Below are 26,350 nucleotides of genomic sequence, written 5' to 3'. Positions count from 1 at the left end.
CTTATTTTCACATATCTACATGTAGTATATGTAGCCCTTTTCTACTGTGTTATTCTGTTTTCATTTGTGCTTGTTAAAGGCCTTTTATGGCTTTGGTGCTGATGTGGTAGTAATTAAGTTATGTGCAACATTTTCTTTTTATATCAAATAAAGTAAAATTATTAAACTTTACAATTTATCATAATAGATTCGTCCGATAACTGAAACAACCTACTTCCCATCATTGTTCCAGTGGTCCGTCACCAGACATTTTGTGATTGCGCATCGACTTTTCAAACAATGTATGTTGTACAACGTCAGCAATGCCAATAGACATACATCATGCTAAAGGTTTTGTGTGTGCTGCCCTCTCTGATTTTCCAGAATTGGCTACATTGTGCTTGTGGAGGTAACGGGAAAGCTGCTAGCAATGATGCACAACAATTGCCACATGCATTATTTATATTGGAGCAAGAAAATACATCATCATGCCAACAGTATAAAAATATTTTTTGCCCAGCAAATCAAAAAAATTTTTTTTGTCACACAATGCTGTACATAAATAATAAATATATAAGCAAATTGACAAATGAATACCTACAGAGTGCGGTCATGTTCAAAATCTAAATAAAGTTAGTTGTTGGAGAAGTCGGTGTTTGCATTAAAGATAAGATAGACTAATGTCTTCTGTTGCCTTTTCACAATCTTTGTCTTACGATACGCTAACATAAATAGTTACACTAAAATGAAATAGAATCTTCTTTAGCTCTCAAAATGATAGCAAAGTAGACAATTGTTTCAATGTGCATTTTATTTGGTTAGAACATAATCACAAATATTCAATAACTTATGTAATACCGCGTTACATACATGTAAGTGCAATCATATTACAACGTATGTAAGATATTTTTCATACACACTGTATAAACAAATACAGAATAATTAACGATGTATTTTTGAGAAGATTTTTTTCCGTTTCGTGAGCATATTACTATTTCGTCTTAACACGACAAAACTACGATAAACAACTATGTGAATACGTTATGCTAGTTTGATGAAAGATCTCATATTTTTGATTAAAGATTTGCCTAAAACGATGTTTATGCATTATTTTGTTACAAAAAATAAAAAGATTACAGACTCAATTTCTAACCGACTAAACATTGGCACTTGCTTAAAACATCGTCGCTTAGTGCCGACAAAACATTTGCATTTCCGGATTAAGCTCCACCTCTACAAAACGACCCAGAAACTGACCAGGTTTTGAGCCACTGCAATTATACCTGACCTCGCAGCCGAGCCGCGTAGATGGAAGAGAACAACTCCTTATAAGTGCAGCTGACGCATCAGGTGCAGTACGTCTTGTGACAAGCTGTTGTTGCTCGCCCGCTCGACGGGGGACAACTCCGCCAAAACAACAGTTTGTCAAGACAGGCTAGCCACAATGCTATGTGGAGCTAGTAGTGTTGGGGAATGTGGTCCACTGGGAGCTAAGCATAGGGCTGAGTTAAGCCAAGCCAAGCTGTGTTCAGGCAGGCCTGTTAATGAAATCGCGTTCAGCCAAGCCGACCCAGAGCCATGCCAGGTCCAGCCAATTAGAACGGAGGCGGAGCTTACTAGCTATATAAGCTCAAACATTTGTGTAGAAGAGCAGAGCTGTTCTGAGCCTGTTCATTGCCTGTTACTTGATTCTTTCTTGTACACACCTTGATGAACTAAGCAGAAATATATGTTTTGTACTCATGCACGAGTCTGGTACTAGTAGAGGAAAGTGAAGGTCGCGCAAAACCTTTACAGTATATCACACTGCTATGTGGAGCTAGTATATCACACTGTTATGTAGAGCTAGTACACCACACTGCTATGTGGAGCTAGTATATTACACTGCTATGTGGAGTTAATATACCACACTGCTATGTAGAGCTAGTACACCACACTGCTACGTAGAGCTAGTATATCACACTGCTATGTAGAGCTAGTATACCACCCTGCTATGTAGAGCTAGTATACCACACTACTATGTGCAGCTAGTATACCACAATGCTATGTGAAGCTAGTATATCACACTGCTATGTGTAGCTGTTATACTACACTGCTATGTGGAGCTAATATACCACACTGCTATGTATAGAGCTAGTGGACAGCGCAAGTGCTGTGTGTAAACAAACAGCAAGCAAAGTGAACAGATGTAAAGCAGGTTTGTTTAAGATATCATGTTAAACTTAATCACATAAATGGTATTTAAAAAGTAAAATTTATCGATTTATTTGACTAGAGTACGAGCGGAGTGGGAAAAGTTAACTTTATTGGTCCAGACTAGGCAACTCCACTGCATTCACTTCAATTGACCTCAACATTATTGTTAAGGTCACTCAGAGAAGATGATACCTTTTGGAACAGGAGTTCCCAACCAGGGACGAATTCCCCCTGGGGGAGAATTTTGAATATACAAAGTGGAACAGAGAGGGTCTGATATGTTAAATTTCTAACTTATGTCCTGCAGTGCCGTGTGAGTTTGGGTTTCATCATTTAACATTTTGGTTTTATCTATAACACTAGTTGCTAATAATGAGCTACTAGTCAGAACCCAGATATATGTGAACACATCCATCCAGATTTTGATTGGATAGTAAGTTCACCTAGTCATCAACCAATTCACTGCCATGCTGAAGGTTATGCATTGCTGGGTGTTGTATGCGAGCTGTATAGAAATTAATAATATGTTGTTATGTGGTTAGATATGTACAATAAAATGGGATTATAATTTGTACCAATGGTTTTTAGTCATTTGAGTTAAAAGTGAGTGGAGAATCACATTTATGAAAAGGCATAAGGGGGAGCTAAACGAAAAAGGTTGGGAACCTCCGTTATAGAAAGATTAAGAGGAGGAAAAGGCAATAAAGCATATGAAAAGGAAGAAACTGTTCTCTTGAAGTGAATGCTGTAACAACAAGATTAAGCATGCACTCTATAGCTTCATCTGATAATCAAACAAGCTCATCAGAAATATAAATGGTGTTACGAAATTCAGTTCAGTTATTGTCTTCTCAATCACTCGGATCAAGCTATGGCTCATGAGCTATTCAAAGCTAATTTAGCTAATTCAAAGCTAATAGCTTTTCAAGTCCTTATAATTATACATTAAACAAATACTGGGTTTCCACGCTTCAAGTGGATTCAGGCTTTTTCCACTCCATATCATAGAATCGGTGAAATCCAAACTGATTAGATTCTATTTCACTTTGTTAAATTAGTGCGGAGGAATTCGCGGTGAAACTCTTAATCATCACAGAAACACTGCAGATGGGTTTGATTCGATTATAGCAGCTAAGCTTTCTCCAGTGGAGGTAAAATATTCAACCCATTTCATGACACTACCACGAGGGTAGATTCTAATGACTATTGCTCACAATGGGCTACTCATACGACATTGAGGAGATAATTACCTTTTTTATTTATGTATCCCCTTATGCATCAAGTAACTAGATCTTCTAATTGTACAGGTTCCCAATGCACTGGTGCCGACCTCTTCTTATGTTTAAATCTTCTAACACAGATAAAGCTTTTGACTAAAAGTGACTGTCGTTCATGTGAGCTTCAAGGAATAGCTGTAAAGTGAGTAGTAAGTTCTGTTGCTGTTATGTAATACAGAGGGCAGCAATAAGGAAAACAAAAAGAAAGTTCTGATCAAGCCTCGTGGCAGCGTTAGTGCAACAGAAAAGTAACCGTGACCTGAAGGCGAGTCTACTTTAACGAGTTGTGTTTTGATGAGTACATCGCTAGTTTTGGAAAGATTGATCAAGTTCAACTCTAAGTCATTGGAACGGTAAGGTGCAAAATCCTCAACAGATATCAACTCAGAATTCATTCTGAGCATGGAAACCAAATGTTAGGGAAGACCAAGAGCAGCAGTGCTGAGTGCTGCCTGGTTACCCATTAAAAGACAGAAAACATCACATAAGGTTCAAAACTAAAAATGTCAAAGTACTGGACTACCTGGTAACAGTAGCGTGGTGGGTTTCTAGCAACTAAGATATTGGCAAAGTCGTCAACACTTTGATAGAATTTGCTTGTTTGCTAATATGGTTTCTAGAAAAGATTGGCCAACTATGATTATGGTCTCTATAGACATTTGACCAATTGCGTGTATTGTCTCTATTGAGGTTTTGCTTCCACGTGATTTTGGTTGGGCGCCATTCAAAGTTACTCATCTAAATTTGAAGATCCAGCAAATTTTTTGCAGCTCTTACAGACTAATTTTGAACTTTTACAGAAAAATTGAAGTTTTTGAAGAGTTTTGTTTTGATTTTCTTATTATATCTATGATTCCCTTTAAGCCAATCTGCCAGTTCTGCACTACGAGTAAGTGGTGTTATAGTGCACTACTAATGCACTACCTAGTGCACTAGTGACTGAAAAACAATTATGACTGTAAAACAGACATAAAACAATAAAGCAGATTCTATTAGAGAGCAAGTTGTAGCACTGCTGATACTCAAACTCTGCGCAAATTAACAGTCTTCGAACTATGACCTGAGTTGTCATCTCTTGTTTACGATTTTTCACATCTCGTTTCTTTAATTGTGTTTTGTAAGCATTGAAACTGATTGCCGGTTGAGGTAAGACAAGCATTTCAAGAATTGTGACGATCCATATCATAATTTGTTAGATTAATGAGTGGGCAACGCCTATTAATAGAATGCATTGTATTTAACAAAGATCAAAAGATCAGAGACCCCAGTTTTACTACACTGTGCCATGCAAGCATTACCTGACCTTGTTTCACTTAATCTACTAGATTGCTAAAATGTTCATCTCTTTCTCTTATTTTTCCCTGGTAATAAGGGCTTTTCTGGTATAAGCTTTAAATACTGATTTCACAAACTACACTTTGCTAAAATTTTACACAAATTTCTTTCAACTAAAATTCCACTAACCATTGTCAAATTCTTTATACAATTGTAGCATCTAAACATATTAGTTTCTTGGTGCAAAGACAAGTCTCCATTCTTATTATAACTTAGTAGGAGCACCGATAAGCATGCTTCCTTGTTAAACTACAGTTTTGTAACGAGAAGGGACATGTGATCGTGTGGGCTAAGTTTGCTATGCACACCCTTGAACACATCCAGCTATAGTGAAGAAGTCAACACCTGATTGCTAAATAATCAAACCAGACGATCTTTAAGATGTTAGGTCAGACCAGGGTATACATTAGTTTGCAAAGGTATAATGAATTGTAGCTTTGTGATAATAAGAGTTGTCATTTCTCATCCAAAAATAAAACAAAGGGAAAATAATTTCTAAGTTTTAAAAATGTTGTATTTCACTTTGAACAGTTCTATTATTTCTTTACACAAGCAATGTTTAATTTTGCTATAAAACTAGTTGAATACCAGTGTTGCATGGATAATACTAAAAGGTTTTGCCCAGAAATTTTATTTTTAACTAGTTTTAAATTTGCTAATTATTTTTAAAGTATACAGCATTTACTATTCAAACTTTTAAATGAAGATGTTTGTTTATTTCTGTGTGTGTTCGACCAATGAATAGTTCAAATATTTGAAAGCTGGAGGTAAAGTTCAAGCAGATTGCAGAAAAATATATCTTATTTCTCACGCTACACAGTCACACAAGATTAAGACAGTTTATAAACAGTGACAAGGAATGTAGTTGCAATTCATTACATTTCTTTACCCAATGAATTTGAGTTATTGAGCTTGTCTAAATTTTTACTATGATGAAAGTTGTATTCATTTTTCTGTCTGGGCGTTAAAAAAAGGGTTGCAATTTTCCAGAATCGAACCCAGACATTCAGCAGATGCATATAACGCACAACACACTACCACTAAGCTATGCAGCCAATTCACCACAGTTTGGAATAATTGTACTTATAATCGTTGCAGGTGATGATCGCTCAAGAACGCATGATCTTCAAGTGTGCTAGTTATTTCATGACATGGCAATGAAGTCACGTGGTGCAGTGGTTAGTGTGCCTCTTGCATAAGTGGTAGTTACAGATTCATTTCTGGTGTGAAGTGGTTCTTTCATGCATATTTTAATCACTGTAACTGAAAATACATCAAACAGACATTTAGTGCCTGGGTATTAAAAACCATCTTGTAAACAGTGGCAAGGAATGTACTAGTTGCCATTGGCTGATTTGAGTAGTAAGCTAGTGTATGTATTCCTAAACTTACTAATAAGAACCGTGAGAGCAAGCTTTAGTGACATTGCGCGTAACACAGAGTTCCTATGCGTATTTTAACCCAGATAAAGACTATCTGCTCAATGAATTATTGAACCCATGTAGCATAATGTTAGAGCTTGTTGCCTTGTGAATGGGAGGTTCTGAGATCAAATCCTCTGCGATGCAGATTTATCTTTAATATATTTTAATTGCTATAACACGACATAAGGTTTACAAAAACCAACACTTAGATTTGTATATAGACTGTTTATTTACTAGAGATTTATAGTTCTTCTTGAAAGCAAATAATGTTTCGAATCAGGCAGCCATATTTTATTTTGATTCATTAGACTTAAAAGCTTATCAAAATTAATATTTTAAATAGAGCTTTGTTTGAGCACTTTGTAAAAAACTGCAAATATTATAATTAATTTTGTGGGAATAAACAAAACACTTTTCATGTCTATGTTAATACGCTTGTGTTTACAGTGCTAATAAATAGATGCACGTAAATATAAATGCAGCCAATATGGGTGTATTGTCAAGCTAGGAGTTATCAGCACACATTTGTAAGGAGTAACCAAATACTAGTTTTGTAATTTGATTAGCAGCAAATAGCATAAGACAAGAAATAAGATATAACAAGGTATCACAAAAATAAGATATACGATGAGAGAGAATAGATGTATTTACAAAAATCGCGAGTAAATAAGTTTAATATTGACCCTAGCATTAGGTGTTTTCATGAGCAGAAAGGGGCTACGACTCTATAGTCTAGAATGTTGATAAATTATTGATGCAAATGTGTTTCGACCCAAACATGGTTCTACTACTCAGGGATGAAACTATTAGAAAATCCAATTCACGCCTTTCAATATAAACAGGATAACTGGTCATGACTGACTGATGAATCCACTCACATGTAATTATATGATGCTAAACAAAGTATGTTTATAGCAGTTTTTTCATAAATTCCAAGTTCCCTCATACACTGTGTTTATACCATTTATATCGTACCGTTAGTTCTAATTGCGGAGGAGGAAGGAGCACTTACACTGGCAGCGGACGATGACTACAAATGTATTCTTTAACCGCTGCCAGTGTGCTCAGAGAAGTGTGCTTTTGTCTACACGACAAATGATGTTTCGCCTGATCGAAATTTTTCACACATCTATAATAGACCACTAACCCGTACATGTTTATCTAATTACTCTGGGATGGGCTCATCAGTAAATCAGTTCCTTGATTGCGTCAAATTGTGTAAACATAAAAATATATTTCATTGGCTGCCCACGGGTATGCGATTGTTGCCCATTGATGTTAAAATTCTAAATTTTCAAGCAGTTGACAGACCGGCAGCTCTGTTCACCTAACCCATCGGTGCCGGTGATCAGCAGAACTCATCATAGAACAATGGTAAGCTTATTATGTGTGTCTAACTGCTTATATAACTTGGCATTAGTAAATCATAAAAAATGATGTTTTTCATTACAGGCTAAAAAAGCAGAACGTATTCCAAGCTGCCGTTGTTTACAGAAGAACTTTAGCTACAAAATCATTAACAAAACAGTACTTTAATAGATTTAGCCTGTCTTCCTAGCATTGAATGAAAATCTCAACGAAAAGCCAGTTTTTACAATGGCTTGCAAGTTCAGCTTTCATTGGTTTTGTGAGCCAGCTATATGTTTCCATATTTTAAGAATATGTTGTAATAGCGCTGGCTAAAATAGAACGAACAGTTGTAGTCAAATAAAAATGGTTTTGGCTAACATGGCGATAGGACAAAGCATGAGCGGTCAATCAACAAGCCATGCAACAAATAATTTCTCTTGTTTAGTTATCCAAATAACTTGGGATAATGATTTAGCACTTACCAAAAAACCCATTCTAATTTTCTTCATAAGGATACTTCTAGATGAGCTATAAAATAGAATTCGTGACACTGTTCTGAAAAATAGTGAAGAGGAACTTTAGTATAGTAGAAAATAAAAGCAAAGGCCAAAGAGAAAGTTGCTGCTATGTTCAAAGGCCAATATAGCAACGCCAGCGAGCCAAGTTGTTGCCAGCTCTTAACTACTTTACTAGCCGTTGTCGAAAAGCTATGGCAGTTTAGGAAAGGCAAGGTCAGCAGGTCAGCAGATAAATGGTTGTCAGTTTTACAGAGTTGTTATAGCTTATAAAGAATGATGGTTTGACTAACTCCACACAGAAATGTTTCAGCTGCTGTAAATAAAGTGTTACATATGCACTTTATAATATGTTTAATACTCTGGCTGACGTGCTATGATCATACCAAACTAACTTGCCAAGTTTTGAAGTTTGAAATTTCAAAATTTTGTGTTAAAGCCCTACTACATGTTTCCCCATGCATATAATTGTAGATGACTGATACAGCACCTGCACTTGATGTTCAGCACTTGCTAAATGGTAAAACATTTAGGCAGAGAAAATGAAAACAATGACATCTGGTTAACTTAGCTGGTTATAAACTTGGAAGGGGACATACAGTATATAAACAAAAGGAGAGATTTTATAATGCAAATTATTTATTTAACATCCTTGTTGTCGCATAGTTGTCAAACTTCCACCTTGTAAAAGTTATTATACATTTACATAGCATATATTCTTCAGCTGGCAAGCTTGTAAACAAAATTGGCTACTGGGCCGCAAATTGAAAAAAAAAACTGAGAGGTGTCAATGTTCTGTAACAATTCAATAATATATGCATATAAGCTTTAACTAAGGTTTGTTCTTTAGAATTCCACAATCCATTCAACCGGAACTGATGACTTTCCTCAAATTGACACAGTCTAATGTAGTTGAGTGCATGGCTGTAGTGTAACAAGGCTTGGCAATAAATCACAATATGAGCAAAATGAGGAAGTTCAAGATCGATGCCTGAGTTATGCTAAAACATTTAGTAGTCACCCTCCCCCCATTCGAGCACATAGGTTCCCTTGTTTGGGTTGTTCAAAACTTGGCAAGTTTATGTTTGCTATGATCATAGCATTTCAGCACGTAAAGCCAGAGTATTAAACATATTATAATGTGCATATGTAACACTTTATTTACAACAGCTGAAATATTTCTGTGTGGAGTTAGTCAAACCATCATTCTTTATAAGATATACCAGCTCGGTAAAACTGACAAAAATGTATTTTTAAACAATATTTTGGGAACTGCCAGCTGACTGCAACTCAAATTTAATAACTCAGTTTTTGTTAAACTTTTCTACTAGTTTTTATAAACTTTTCAAACTTTTTTTATCCATCGGATGATGTAAAAGATTTGCTGCTACCGCTCATTGGATATTTATAATTTTGAGATACGATGTTAAAATACAAATCACTTCGCCTTGTTTTTAGTTAATTGTATGAAAGTACAAAAAACTTGATACATAGCACAAACCATTTTTATCTAGATATACTGACTAGAAATGAGCCCGGCAAAGAGGTGACTGAAGGCAAGTGTATATGTATAACAAAGAGGCGACTGAAGGCAAGTGTATATGTATAGCATGATTGTATTTTGTAGAAGCTGATAGCCATTTTATTCTTTGGGCTCACAATATCAGCCATCTGTCAAGTTTCTTATGGATTTTGTAAAAGTCATCCTACGCAATGCACTGAATGTGATGGGAGCGCCATTTGTCGAACAAAAGATAAGAAAGATGTCATTCTGCAAGACCTCCCACCATCTCTCCAGTCGCTTAACATCTTGTATTTGGGAAATGAAAATGCAACCGTTCGTTCATCCATGTTTGACCACTATCCTAATTTAAAGTTCATCAAACTATCTGGAGCTAATATCGTATCTTTTGAAGAGAACGCGTTCTCCAACCTCAACCATCTCACAAATCTTTCAATTTACAAAACTAATGTGGAACAATTTCCAAAAAGGCTTTTTGCTCCTTCACGCGAAATAATTGCACTCGACTTTGGTAATAATCTTTTGACAGAGATTCCATCACACCTGTTTCAAGATACGCCAAAACTATATAGACTTGATCTAGGCTTTAATAAGATTGTTCATAGAAATTGTACATCAATCGGTGCAGAGTTTGAAAACTTACCAGATTTACAACAAGTCCAGCTATCTAAAATGAGTTTGTCTGACGAGTGTAAACATCAAGTGCCAGAGGATTTCTTTCGTCCGATGCATAGCAACGTAACATCCCTTAATTTGACCATGTCTAATATTTATCATGGAAGTCAGGCTATATTCGCTAACTTTTCAAAGCTGACGACGCTTGATATCAGCATTGCCGACAGGTTTACCGAATGTCCAGCAGACGCACGCGAACTGTTTGAGCTTATGCCACACACATTGCAAAACCTTACTTTTCGTCGGTGGAGATCGAACAACATAATAAACGAAACTTGTATAGTTACTAATGAAACGTTAGGAGGTCTACAGAAGTTGAGCAACCTTACAGCTATAGACGCTATGTTTAGTGATTTCATGTTTGGTGAAAAACTAACCAGACCATTATTCACAGGATTTCAAAAGCTTGATTCTCTGAACATTGCTTACGTTCGTTTTTCATTAATAGAAACTTATCCGTTTGAAAACTGTCCAACACTCACTTGCTTGTGGATGGATGGAAACTCTCTCGGTTCTCGACCTTTTATGTTATTTAAACATCGCAAAGAATCTCGACTAAAGCGGATAAGCCTGATTGATGCATACATCTATTCCGATTATAGCATAACTTATGATGCCCGGTCTCTGTTGAAGGCAGCACCTTTAAAAACAATAGACCTACGACGCAACTACATTGTGACGATGCCCGTATTTTGCGATGAGACTCTTTCCAATGGTTTAACGAAAATAAGTCTTGACAGGAACTATCTTACTGACATCCAGTCTGGTGGTAATCTAGCTGTCCAATGCTTCTGTTTAAAAAGTTTGAAAATCCTTACTCTTTCACAAAACCGAATAAAAAACGTACGAGGTCTGTGTCACTCGATTACACATCTCGATCTCGCCTCTAACAGGCTATATCAGCTCTGGAACGATTTCAACCAAGAAGCAATTTCTGATCTTGAAAATCTTAAAGACCTCAACATTGGTAACAATCAGATTTCAACCCTCTCTTCAAATTTTACAGCGAAAATGAAAAATTTAAAATATTTTCATGTCGCTCACAATAATTTAACCAGTATAGACTTGCAAAGTTTTCATTTGAACATTATGATGGAAACGCTTGACCTTCGTGCAAATTTTATCCAGAGTTTTAGTCCGACGATAGTCGAAAGACTTCATAACTTAAAAAAACTTTTGTTGGAAGACAATGTAATCACCTCCATTGATCAAGACCTACTTCCTATTTTAAAAAGGAGAAGCTTAAAAGATTTCGGAATAGTTGGAAACCCTCTATCATGTGACTGTGATCAAGAGTTCTTTCAAAAATGGCTAAACTCGACTAACAAAGTTCGCTACACGTGGAAGCTCATATGCGATAAGCCAGCAGCACTAAGATCACAGCTTATTTATGCATATAAACCAAGAAACTTCGTTTGCCATTGGCTGCAACCAATAGAATTCACTTTGAGTGCATTGGGTGGAGTCTTTTTAGCAGGTCTCTTGTTAAACTATGGTCGCAAATATTACTGGCATATAACTCATCCTATAGTGGTTTTGAAAGCCATCGGCAGGTACCTCTCAGATGTACACATTGAAGAGACCTGTTTATATGACGCGTATGTAATGTATAACTCCGTTTCTGAAGAAGACCAGCTATGGGTTACTAAAGACTTACGACTTGCAATTGAAGATGGTACTACCTCTGGTAACTCTTCCATGGTTAGTTTGAGCTGATGGTTAGAGTATTTAAAAGCATAATAAACTGTAATCTAGTCTCTGAGTAACTTCAATATGATTAGGAAATTTCAGATGATTGTGAATCTGCAAAAAAGTGTACAATATGTTAAAAAACTCAGGTGAATCCCTAAAGAGTCATCTGTATTTAATATAGAGCTCGACTTTCATCTGACATTAATGAATTCTATTACAATATTTTGTTTATTAACCTGCTCAAATAATGCTAACTACTGACTTGTTTTTTATTGTACGACAATTTTAGTTTATATTGGATATTTTTTAATTTCGCTCACACATCATCGTGGTTTACATTGAGAAGAAAAATGTTAACAAAGTCAAACACTTCAGTTTGTATATAAAACCTTTTACTCAAATTTTTTGCACTGTTATGCCAGTTTTGCACATGAAGAGCAACCAATTTAAGCCAGGCTTGACCTCTTCTGATGCACTATGGCTATACTTTAAAGGAAAGTTTTTTCCTAAGTTATAAGTTGTGCTACAACCATATTTTCATAATTGTTATATAATTGGCTATAGTCTGTTTTACATATACTAGTAGTTAATACAAAACCCTGCTTGGTTATACTAGAATTTTATTAAACGCTCACTGTGAACATTCTTCTTAAATAACACATTGTTTTATAGTGCGCCTAAGTTATGTTTGCTAGAAATATTACTTGCAGACAGGTCTGAAGCTCTACATAGCAGACAGAGATGCGCTGCCTGGCAGTAATGTCTACACTGAAATGATAAGAGCCATGGAGAAAAGCAGGAAGATAATTATTGTACTGAGTAATTCCTTTTTGAGAAGACCTAATTGTAAGGGACAAGCTGATTTGGCTGGTGAGTCAGCAGTGGCAGCATTAGGACATAAAAATCTCTGACTTGTTATCTTTTAGGAGCTATACAACATATATATATAAACAATTTTAAGTATAGTAACTTAGACTGTGTGTCTGTTAATAAACAGTTTAATGTGTAGTAATTAGACTGTGTACCTGTTAATAAACATTATCAACAATATCAAGTATAGTAACTTAGAGTGTGTACCTATTTATAAACAACTTCAAGTATAGTAATTTAGACTGTGTACCTGCTAATAAACATTATCAACAATATCAAGTATAGTAACTCAGACGGTGTTCCTGTTTATACACAATTTCAAGTATAATAATTTAGACTGTGATCTGAACCTCGTAGGCAGAGAGTCATATGGTCGAAGGGATTATCACCCAAACAGGATCCTAGTTGTGAAGAGAGAAGAATTAGATGAACAATGCATTACAGCTCCTTACAACTCTCTCTTAACTGAGACTTCTGTAAAGGTGAGTATAGCGTGCTCAAATGTCACTTGTGCAGTTACCTACCCTTAAAACTCTAGTAAATCCATTCTATGCCTGTAACACAAAAGAGCAGCAATGGTATAGTCAGTGGCACTCTGGACAGGGCATCAGAAAAAGCATTCAATCTTAAACTGTTCCTGTTACTAGATGATATTGCCAGAACATGTTGCTAGGCGTTGTTGCCAGGTCAGTCTTCTAGCTGATGTTGCGAGAGGATATGGCCAGGTGATGTTACCAGGTCATGCTTCTAGGTGATTTTGCCAGAGAATATTGTCAGGTGATGTTGTTAGGTGATGTTGTCAGGTAATGCTGTCAAATTATGTTGCCAGGTGATGTTGCCAGGTAATGTTGTGAGGTGTTGTTGTCAGGTGATGTTGCCAGGTGTTGTTGCTAGGTGCTGTTGCCAAGCTATGATCCCAGATCATGTTGCCAGGTCATGCTTTTAGGTCATGTTGCCAGAGGATGTGGTCAGGTGATGTTCTCAGGTGATGTTGTCAGGTAATGCTGTCAAGTTTTGTTGCCAGGTAATGTTGTCAGGTGTTGTTGCCTAATGATGTTGTCACGTAATGCTGTAAAGTTATGTTGCCAGGTGTTGTTGTCAGGTGATGTTGTCAGGTGATGTTGCCAAGTTATGTTGCCAAGTGATTTTGACAGATGATGTTACCAGGTGTTGTTGCCAGGTGTTGTTGCTAGGTGATGTTGCCAGGTGTTGTTGCCAGGTGCTGTTGCCAGGCTATGATCCCAGATCATGTTGCCAGGTCATGCTTTTAGGTCATGTTGCCAGAGGATGTGGTCAGGTGATGTTCTCAGGTGATGTTGTCAGGTAATGCTGTCAAGTTTTGTTGCCAGGTAATGTTGTCAGGTGTTGTTGCCAAATGATGTTGTCACGTAATGCTGTAAAGTTATGTTGCCAGGTGTTGTTGCCAGATGATGTTACCAGGTGATGCTGCCAGGTCATGCTTCTAAGTCATGTTGCCAGAAGATGTGGTCAGGTGATGTTGTCAGGTGATGTTGTCAGGTAATGTTGTCAAGTTATGTTGCCAAGTGATTCTGACCGATAATGTTGCCAGTTTTTGTTGTCAGGTGGTGTTGTCAGGTAATGCTGTCAAGCTATGTTGCCAGATTTTGTTGCCAGGTGATGTTGCCATGTGATTTTGCCAGGTGATTTTGCAAGGTCATGCTTCTAGGTCATGTTGCCAGGTGATGTTCCCAGGTGATTTTGTCAAGTGATGTTGCCAGGTGATGTTGTCACATAATGCTGTCAAGTCATGTTGCCAGGTGGTGTTGCCAGGTAATGTTGCTAGGTGATGTTCCCAGGTTTTGTTGCCTGGTCATGTTTTGACACGATGTTGCTAGAAGATGTGGTCAGGCGATGTCAGAGAATTCTCCAGTTCAACAGGCGGGCATTTACCCAGTACACAACACTTCCCAGCTAATTATACGATGGAATAAATTGTACACACCTATTGCACATTCCAATCTTTTATGGCTTCACGCTTATCACTTCAGTTATCGTTCTGCGAGAAGCCATACCAGAAAAAAATTGCATATACATGAAAAAAATGCTTAAACTCGTATGGCCAACAAGACTATTTCAATCTGTATAAAGCTGCAGTATTCACAGCAGATGGTACAGTATGAATTACACAAAAATAAAAACAATACACAGAAATAAACAAACACCTTTATTAAAAGTGGTAAATGTTGTATATGTTGGTGAAAAGTAAATTTTTTATGCAAAAATTTTTGTATTACCTATGTAGAGCCGGGCATTCAGTAGTATTGACATATTCACTACAAAAATATCTGGAAGCTGAATGTCACAAGTTCAATTCTCGTATGAAGCAGTATTTTATCCAAATCTTTTGTTTTAATAAAAAGTTCTATTACAAAGAAGATGTATAGAGTTTTTTTAAATGGCTCAGTAGCACTTTGACTGTTATAAAAAGCCCTTCCTTCATTTTATCGGCACTTGCGTTCTACAATTGTTTTTTGCTTAAGTGCTTTTCTACATATTTAATTTGAACTTTGAACTTGCAACCAAAAGTAACACAATTGATCTATTGGCGGTGCCAAATATTTCTAGCAGCAAATACCACTAATCAGTCTCGTTGCCAGCAATAATCACTTTTTTACTCTAGCCATTTTGAATGGCAATTCTCCAACTCTCAGTCAAAACATATTTGGCGAGTAGTTTTGCACGAAATCAGCTCATACATATTGAGCAGCCTTTAAAACTTTTGTACAGTCATTTAAAGGCATGTATACAAAGGCAATCACATTATGTCATCAAGTGTTGGAATTGTCCTCTCAATGATTATTCTCATTAGTTCACTGAACATTCATGACAGCAGTGTGTACCCCTTTGGGAATGGTGATTAGCTGTCACAGGTAGCTTGATCTATGATTTCTTTCACGACAGTTGCTGGGGAACTTGTATTTTGTCATTTCCGCGAGTCCACTGCATAACCTGTTTTGCTGCTGCCTATTCGCTGATGTAAACACGGATAGGTTTGTGGCAAAACTCATCATGTTCAAATCCCATATGATGTAATCTTTTTTCCCAATCTCCAGCAGTGCCTTTGGACAGGCGGACAAAACCTGTAAATGTGACTTTATTCAAAAACTAACTTCTAATTTAATCATGTGATAGATTATGTCACAGGAGACAGGATTGATTGGTTCATGTCTTATTTGTCTTTTATCGTTATCTATATATCTATATATGTATCTATATAAATTTCTAAGTTTGTGTGTCCTTCAGTATGTCCGGCTATAGCTATCAAAATCTTGGAATTAAAAGCTCACATTATGCTGGATTTTAACTCACGAAGATTGCAACCGCAAGTTCTGAACCATGCATTTAGCCACCAAGCCATACCGTTCTTACGATTCTATCGCTCATAGCACACAATGTATACCGTATGCACACGCTAAATGCGCACTTTTTATTATTAACTATTATTAGCTTTTGCATTTCCTATTTTTAATTGGTAATTTTTAAATGTGCCATTTCAATTTCAAATATGCCGTTACACTTCTATTTCTAGTTTTTCGGAAAGTTGGATTGCTAAATCGGTAAAGGCTAACACTTTTCATGAGGAAAATTGTATTATCTCGATTAGGTCCTTACATTCTCTCCAATCGGTCAGACAAAGTACCAGACAAAGATAGTCTAATATCTCATTTTTACATTTGTACCAGTATCGAGAGGCACCAGTATTGTCATATTTAAAGCTTTGACGGATAGCTTCTGCTGGAGCAATAACCTTTTTTATACACACACACTTATATGCACAAATTGTTATTATTAACTCAACGTATTCAAGATTTTTATTTTGTTTCTCAGTTCATATTAATTGTATCATTATTAAATCATATTTTATTCTAATCATAGCAAAACAGACTTAATTTAGCTCTTACTAGATAATTATTTCGCATTTGCATTTAAACACCTTTTAATTTGTTTTATTTTGTTTCTTAATTTATTTGACTGGCACAAAACATTTTCCTCATGATATGAAGTTTGAAGGTTACAGTTGTTAGAAAAGGTTTGAAAACTTTTACAGTTGTTTTATTTTTCCTTTTAACTTATCTAAACTGCACAAAACACTTTTCTCATTATATGAAGTTTGAAAGTTAAAGTTGCAACTATGGTTACATATTAAAGAAAAATAAATTTTCTGTTCAAATACTTTTATTACCAGGGGCAATTCAGAGCCTACAGCTAGTATATATATAAATGTGAGTGTCTGTAATCCGTATGTCCAGTTATAGGGTTAAAGTTTTAGGAATGAAAAAACTGCTTCATGCTGATATTAAACTCAAAACCCTAATTCTGTAGACAAGCTAGTTATTCAATAAACCACACGGCCTACTTAGAATACTACGGAATAATTGTGAGCATACTTATTACACCGATTAAAATACATACACCTGAAGAACCTGCAAAAATGCTATTGGTTACTAATAGCACACTTGAGGATCATGATTGCGTCAGAGATCATGATGCGTAACGTAGCAGTTATATGCGCAATTATAGGAACGGCTTTTATTATAGTAAAAATTTAGACTAGCTTAAGTTCCTAGTTTAAGTTACTTAAATTCATTGGGTAAAAAAACTTATTCAATGGCTGCTACATTACCTGGCACTGTTTGAACCTTCAACGAATGTACATGTATATGTTGACTAAAAATAAAGTTTCTGTGAAAAGCTGTTTTTATTACTCATGCAACACCGGGCATTCACTTAGTACAATCATATGTTTGTCCGAATACTTACTGATTCTATTATTCATCACAACAACATGGGCATTTGTAATGTTCATAATAAATCTTCTGAAGGTTCTTCTTTTGTACCTTTAGATTCTGTCTACCACTCTCCTGCAGCTTTTTATGGGTTTTACTCATCTTGTGCTAAACTGCTCATGGAACTAATAATTGATAATTGGCTAACGGCGGAAAAAATTACAGAAATTATGACAGCACAGAACGATTATGTTGTGCTACGGAAACGGCCTTAGCAATCAACGAAGTTGCACTTGTGCACGGACACAACTTTTGTGTTTGTGTTTCTTCTAATTTCTAAATTCTTTGCTCTAATCCATTTGTTTTAATAACAAAAGCTGTTGATTGCCTAGTGGCACATGCATGTCGAAACGAGCCATGAGAAGTAGCTGTTTTTCTTCTGATCTTGCTTTCATCCATGGCTTGTTTTGCCCATGGCCTCTTAAAGGTACAACTTTGATTTAATCGCTGCACAACCATTGCTCTACTATAACAGTGGCTTATGAAGATGAGATCAACGCTGGCGCACCAAGTGTCGCTACACTATCACTGTTTAAAAATGGCAATAGTTACTGCCAGTTGGCAACCCGTGACTTGGCAAGTTAGGTGTACTTGAATATTATTAGCAAGATATAAACATGACAATACACGTAAACATATCAATAGATGTAAACAAATTAATAGATGTAAGCATATCAATAGATGTAAACCTATAAATAGATTACACAGGCATATTAAAGAGATAGTAAAAGTTTTGTTAGTAAATTCTGGTACAAGATGAACAGGAGTGATAATAATGCCTACATTGTAAAGCTGATTCTTACTTTCTGAAAGACAGCCAATCTATAAAAACCCTTTCAAAATGAGAATTATATTTTATTTTATTCAGGATCCTTTTTCTGTAATCATGTTCTTATGTACAAGCAGAAGCACAGGTCAATAATAAACATAAAGTCCTGTATTTTGAGTTATATTACTAACTATAATGAGCCTACTTTAACATGGGATTATAGTTTGTCTGAAGATTTCGCAAAGTTTGATTTAAGTTAATGTAAAATTGGATTGCTGTTATTGCTAGGCTAAATGTTTGAGTTGATGTAGGGGAAAAACTGAAGTTTATTATAAGTTCATGTTAGTAAAGAACTTACATGTAAGTCTATTATAAGTTTATGTTGGTAAAGAACTCAAGTCTATTATGAGTTCGTGTTGGTAAAGAACTTAAGTCTAGTCTAAGTTTATGTTACTAAAGAACTCAAGTCTATTATAAGTTGGTGTTGGTAAAGAACTCAAGTCTATTATAGTTTTTTGTTGGTAAAGAACTCAAGTCTATTATAAGTTGGTGTTAGTAAAGAACTCAAGTCTATTATAAGTTTGTGTTGGTAAAGAACTCAAGTATATTATAAGTTCGTGTTGGTAAAGAACTCAAGTCTATTATAAGCTTGTGTTGGTAAAGAACTTAACTCTACTATAAGTTCGTGTTAGTAAGGAACTCAAGTCCATTTTAACCTGTTGGCAATTACCAAAACTGTATCATTTTTACAATCGTATGGAAGTCAGCTTTAATATCACTATAATCTATTTGAGACTGGTTTTCATTCGCCTGCTTGCTCCTTATGCAATAGAGCATTGAAACGTTGCCATGAATGTATATTTACTGCAGCTCAAGTAACGCTCTAAATACTCATATAAATTATTAAAGTTACAGATGTTCATTTTGATGGATTGTTTAAGCTGCAACGATGGTTGTAGTGTTTTTTCTTGAATGGCCCTGACAGAGGGCCCATTCAAGAAAAGATACTACAGCTAATATTGCAGCTTCAACAATCCATCAAAACAAAGCAGAGCTAATCAACAGAGCTAAATAGTTTTACATGGCAGCTTAAAGATCGGTCCATCTAGTACAACATCAAGCGGAGAATATTGAAGCAAGCGAGTATATACTGTATATATAATATATATGTATATATTTATTATATATATAATTTGTATACACATTTGTATATATATTTAATTAATTGATTGAAGTATGGATCATTGTCATTTTCGCATTACAACAAATTAAACAAAATGTCATGTATTCTTAGAAGAATATATTGTCTACACATACGGTGGTTTTAATCTGCGAAGCAATTATTGGAATGGAATAATTTTATATCAACATTAGATAATGTTTAGCTGGCGGTAACGTGTGACCTTGACCCGCAGTGTTAAAATATTTAATCGTTGAATAATATAGCTGTTGATAGACTTTTGACTCTATTCCATAGATGCATAACTCAAATGAGAGGAAGATAAAGCGATCTTGGGAACGGATCAGAAAGTTCTTAGCAAAACCAAAGTATCAATATGTGGCGAAAGATCTTCACTCATCACGACAAAACTACAGTAATGCAACCAATGACTATGAAGATGAACTTACGGACGAAATTAGCAGGTTCACAGAAAGCTTACCGCTGCTGAGTGGGCTCAGTTTGATTAACTGATATATTCCGATACATTGCTAGAAAATATTAGCCTGAGCTTCGTACATATGCCTTTTTACCTGCATGAAATTAGAGTTTTTACAAGTGTAAATTAATACTTTCTAGTTGGTAGACTTTGATGGCACTCGGTACGCAATGGTTATGCCGGCCTCAAAGGTGGCTGTAATCTGTAATTTATTATCTAAACAACTCTTCAATAAGGAATACCGTTATTAGCTTCTACTAGGGATTAGTACTTTTTACTGCCACTACATATATAGTTGTCAAAAAACTACAGCAGCATTAACATAGGTCTATTACTGGATCTCATGTTATATTCAATGTTATGGTTTTCAATAAAATTATTGAAATAATATACTAGTTGTAAATTTATCAGTTAGTTGACAAATTAAGATACAGTTGCAGCTCGATGGTACCGCACTTGAACAATTGGTATACAGGGAGGCAGAACTTTTCAAAATGAAAGAGAGTGTCCTTAACTGTAATTCCAGCCAGAAAATGGGAGTTGTTGCCTCTAGCAGTTTGTATAGACAGCTCTAATTTTGGTATTTTTTAAATGTAATCTGTTGCACACAAAGGTCAACAAAGTCATAGTGACAGTACTTATTATTATAATCATGTTAATCATAGAGCAAGATTTACTCAATCATCAAAAACCAACAATGTGTTAGGTTAGAAGTTGTCTACACATATTGTATACGGGTTGATAACTATGACTTTCATGAAGATCACTTCTGATGAAGACACTCTCGGCATCTTATTGGAGAAATTCAACAAAGTGCAATGAATCTATTTGCTCGCCAGCATTACTTAAAAAATTGTTACTAAACTTGTGAGCAATAAGCCTTTTCACTTTTTCATTGTGATTATCTGATGATTTAATTATTTGCTTTACAATCATCAGATAAAAAATACTTGCCTTAAATTACTAAGATGCATAATGCATCTATTATAAAGATTGGATGTTACAATGATTGTAACATCCAACTCAGCTAGTCAATAAAACACCTTTGGATTTTACTTGGCTAGTAATGAAGCTGTCGACAAAGCTAAGGAAATGCATAACATTTGGCATAATTATCCATGGTCTCTTGTTTTATTTTATATATTTTTCAAATGCCACAATAAAATATATAATATAGTATAATATTACAGTGAATCCACATTAATTGCTCAGCTCAGTTCCTTATTTATATAAATGGGTCTTCTTAATGTGAGTATTTTGCCCAGGCAGCCCTGTGTGCTGTGAGAGATCATCGTGTATGCCAATAAATCACAGAGAGTAAGTATATGCCCAATCAATCTGTGCCATAGAAGGGGAAAGATTAGCTTAGGTGGTAGTGTGCAGGGTGGTGAGGCTACTGTTATGGGTTCAAATCCCAATTGGTGCAATTTTTTTCAACCAGGATCCATGACTTTCGTCAAACAGACACGGCTTTCATTACCGTGAAGAATTGCTGAGCCTTGCCTCTCATTGATATAAATGGGTCACCTGAATGTGAATTAGCACCCTGGCATTCTGGTCCGTCGTTAGAGATGGTCAGGTATATTAAATAACTGTAGACTTATTCTAGACTGCAGCAGATTGATTGATTGCTTCTTGTGCTAGAGCATTGGTTCTTAACCAGGGGGAATTCCCCCCAGTGGGAATTTTGGGATTTAGGGGGATTTGGCAGTTTGCTAAAGGGCATTTCCATGGCACTAATTTTTCTTATATAAAAAGCAGCGAGGAGTGAATGAATTTCAGTAGTTTCAACAAAGCCAAGATCTAAAACTGTGGAAAAGGTAAGGATTGCCACACTGCATGCATATACATACCTGCAATATTAATTGTTCAGTTACCGATTTGGTTTGCATAAACGTATAACATTTTGACAATTTGCTCTGTAACCTGACATATGTATGATGCTTTGCTCATGTAGATATTGAGCGTATTCAAATATTTTGATTGCATATCCCATATTGTAGGTGTTAGAAATGTCAAAGACAAAAAGACGACCATATGATGATTCTTACCTTAACTATGAATTCACTTGTATGATTAAAAGCGGCATCGATGTACCACAATTTGTTTTGTGCATGAAAGTGCTCGCTAATGACTTCATGAAACCACATCAACTTAAGCAACACTTAAGAAATAAACATGCAGAACACATGGATAAATATATAATAAACTATATAATAAACATGGTAATTAATACTGGCACTGTTCCTACTAACATGAAAATTGCAAAGGTACTTCCGTTGTTTAAAAACGGATCAAAAATGGTGTCTAGCAATTATTGACCTATATCAATTCTACCAGTTTTTTTAAAGATTTTAGAGAAAGTCGTGAACTCTCAGGTGCAGAATCATTTGGAAACACACAGCATTATAAACAAACATCAATATGGGTTTCAAAAAGGGAAAGGCACACATAATGCTCCAATAGATTTTTCAAATCAGCCTTTTTCTGCTTTAAATGGAAAAAACATTGTCCTAGGTGTTTTTATCGACTTCTCAAAAGCTTTCGATGCCATAAACCACTATATTTTGCTTCAAAAACTCACAGCTTATAATTTTTCATGTAGCACTGTCAAACTATTTAAAAGTTACCTTTCTGATAGAATTCAGTCAGTATATTTATATAAATCTACTCTATCAGAATCACAACAAATTGAATGTGGGGTTCCGCAAGGTTCTATCCTCAGCCCTACATTGTTCCTTCTCCATATAAATAATTTAATTTATTATTCGAAACCCTTCTCTACTATTTTGTTTGCTGATGATACAAACCTGTTTTTTCCTGACAAGAAATTAAATGATAATATCCACAAAATCAATTCAGCTTTAGATAGAGTTCAAAATTGGTGCACTGCAAACAAACTAACTTTTAACATTGAGAAAACAAATTTTATAATAATCAAAAATCGTCAAAATAAATTCGAACTTAGCCAAAATATAATTATCAATGGTAAGCCAAAAAATAATGTTACAAATGTTAAATTCTTAGGAGTAGTTATTGACAACTCATTAAGCTGGACTTCTCATACTGATTATTTGAGAAGTCAACTGCATAAAAATTTGGGTATCATTTTCAAAACCTAAGAAATTTTTCGAACTGACATTTTAATATTGCTTTATAACAGTTTAATAAACAGTAAACTAATTTATTGTTTAGAAGCATGGGGCAATGCTGCAGAGTGTCATTTGAATAAAATTTTCCTGATTCAAAAGCACCTAATGCGAATAATCTTCCATAAAAAAATTCAAAGACCACACAGTTGATCTGTTCAGAAAGGCTAATGTTCTTCCAATTAAAGAGTTATACCAACTTCTTTTAGGTATTTTCGCTCATTCATCATTCTACTCTGACACTCATGTTCAACAACACTCTTATGCTACTCGTTATTCTTCTTATGCCTCACCTTACCCTAAGTCTACATCTACAGCTAGACATCGACAGGTGACTTACCAGTTGTCCAGTATTTGGAATGACTTACCAACATTGATCAAGTACATTGAAAATTCGAATAGTTTTATGATTGCTTTAAAGAGGCATCTACTTGACTCATCGGGATAGTTTTAGGTCTTAATATGTGAACAGTATAATATTAAGAAAAATGTCAACTCGGGCCCTGCACCTTGATTAGCCCTGCTACTGTGCATGTGGGCCTTCATCACTCCCTGTTGTATTATGATTGCTCATTCATATATGTATATTTATTTAGTTCGTCTCTGTGTGCATCTGTTTTTGTGATGAAAATAAACTCAAACTTAAACTCAACTCAAACCAAAGCTGTTCTTTGAAGCTAAAGAGAGAGAACTCAAGCGGGCAAAACTGGATTCTACAGGCAGCTTTCATATCCAGGCACAGGCCATTACCGAGGCATCCTATGCTCTGTCTTACCATATTGCCAGAGATAAGAAGACACACACCATCGGTGAAACATTACTTAAACCTTGTCTGCTGGAGTGTACTAAGATTATTCTAGGAGACACAGTCGCTCAAAAGATAGCTGATTTATCCCTCTCAGACAGCATAGTGAAATCGAGGATCGATGATATGTCTGCGGACATAAAGAGGTAAGTAATTGAAAAGCTCAAGTCATCTCCAATGTTTGCCATTCAACTTGATGAGCCCACTGATGTTGCTAGCATTTCACAGCTGATGGTGTTTGCACGCTATGTACACAGAGAGACAATTGAGGAAGAATTTCTGTTCTGCAGTCCTCTAACAGAGACCACCACAGCTGCTGATGTTATGAACCTGGTTTCTGACTTCTTCAGCAAAGAACATCTGGACTGGGGCAAACTAATTGGAGTTTGCACTGATGGTGTTCCAGCCATGCTTGGCTGTCGTGCTGGATTTGCACAGTTGGTAAAAGAAAAAATTCCTTTAGTGGTGAGAACCCATTGCTTCATTCACAGACCAGCGCTAGCAGCAAAAACTCTTCCCAAAGGATTGCAGGATCAACTTTCTTCAGTGATTAAAGTAGTGAACTTTTTTAAAGGCTCTGCTTTGCAAACATGTCTCTTCCATAAGTTATGCGAAAATATGGATGCTGTGCACTCATCACTATTGTTCCACACCAAAGTTTGATGGTTATCAAAGGGTAACATGCTTCTGCGTTTCTTCAATCTACAAGCAGAGGTCAATGAGTTCTTGAAAACTCATAACAACCCCAAACTACTGGCTTCAATGCAGGTAGAAGGCTTCCATCAGTATCTTGCTTACCTGGTTGACATATTTGGTTCAATCGATGAAGTGAGCACAAAGATGCAAGGTAGAGACAGAAATGTGTTGAATGTAACTGATAACATCAATGCATTCAAAGACAAGCTCAAACTTTGGGTGGAAAGACTAGTTACTGGGAATGTAAGAGTATCATTTCCAGTTCTGCATTCATTAGTTGACAAGAAATCTTTTTCCGCTTCTTTGCTAACCGACGTAAAGTATCACTTGAACAGCTTGATAGCAGAGTTTGAGAGATATTTTCCAAAGTTAGATCCTAGGACAGAGTTATTGATGAACCTGACTCAAGACTATTTCAGGCGCAATGTTCACGAGATTCCGGAACAGCTTCAGGAGGAGTTTTTGAGCTGACAAACAACTCTGCATTAAAAGATGACTTCAAGGAGCTATCAATAGAGCACTTTTGGGTTCAGGCCCAAAGATTGTATCCCGACATAAGCCTGGTCGCTTTCAAGATGCTTATACTATTTGCTTTCACATATCTTTACGAGTCAGCATTTTCAGCAGTGCTAACCATAAAGAGCAAATCTAGAAACCGTCTGGAAGTAGAAGCTGACCTACGGTGTGCCCTATCTACATGTACAATAACTCCTTACATCAAGATTCTGGTCAGCTCCAAACAAACACAGAAATTGCACTAGTCTGCTGAATGTTTTACAATGATAGATATATTGAGTTTCAATATACATTCATTTTTAATATTCCATGTAAATATGACTGTAATAAATGCATATATACATGTGTATGTATGTATGTATATAAGTTATATATGTAAATGAAGTTCACTATCTAGTTGCAGTGCATTATTTGAAGGAGTTAGGAGAGAGGAGGGAGAGAATTTCTGTCTTTAGGTTTGGAAAAGGGGGAAAAAAGGTTAAGAACCACTGTGCAAGAGAGTCAGTCTACTAAGCTGGAAGTTGCAAACTGGGATCCCCTTTAGCGCAATTTTTTCTTAACCTCTGAGCATGATGGCCAGACGAACAAACCGGCAAACAAACAGACGTACTGGCTATCGGAGAGAAGAATAAAGCAATTGAATTTGTTGTAGTTTAGCGGTAATGGGTTTAAATAGGCTGTCACTGGCAGCAGTAATGAGTAGGGGGTCGGGCTTAATGATTTGGAATCCTTAGAAATATGTCAAAAGTTTCGATCTAAATTGATACAAGCTGCTGAGATTTTATTTGTTAATTAATGTCCTACGCAACAGTCAAAATATATTTTCATAAAAACACAGGAGCAGTTTTTCTTGTCAAAAAGTCTTAAATATGGACGTTTATAGCATCTAAACTCAGTTTTGTGAGTCCAGACGGGAAATATTGTACATTGTAGTATTACAGTGCAATTGTATGATGGTATTACAGTTACTGTAGCTTCCCTATGTAATTGTGTTCTCCTTATCTTTATGATGAAAGATACAGATAGAAGTCATAGCTGTTAGGTAACAAACACGTTTTACATCACCCTTATCTAAAAATCTAAACATAACTTCTATAGATCATAGAAGTTTTAA

The sequence above is a fragment of the Watersipora subatra genome, chromosome 4 (genome assembly GCF_963576615.1).
Source record: "Watersipora subatra chromosome 4, tzWatSuba1.1, whole genome shotgun sequence".
NCBI lineage: Eukaryota > Metazoa > Bryozoa > Gymnolaemata > Cheilostomatida > Watersiporidae > Watersipora > Watersipora subatra.
The sequence above is the reverse complement of the archived record's forward strand: the minus strand, read 5'-3'. Positions refer to the sequence as shown.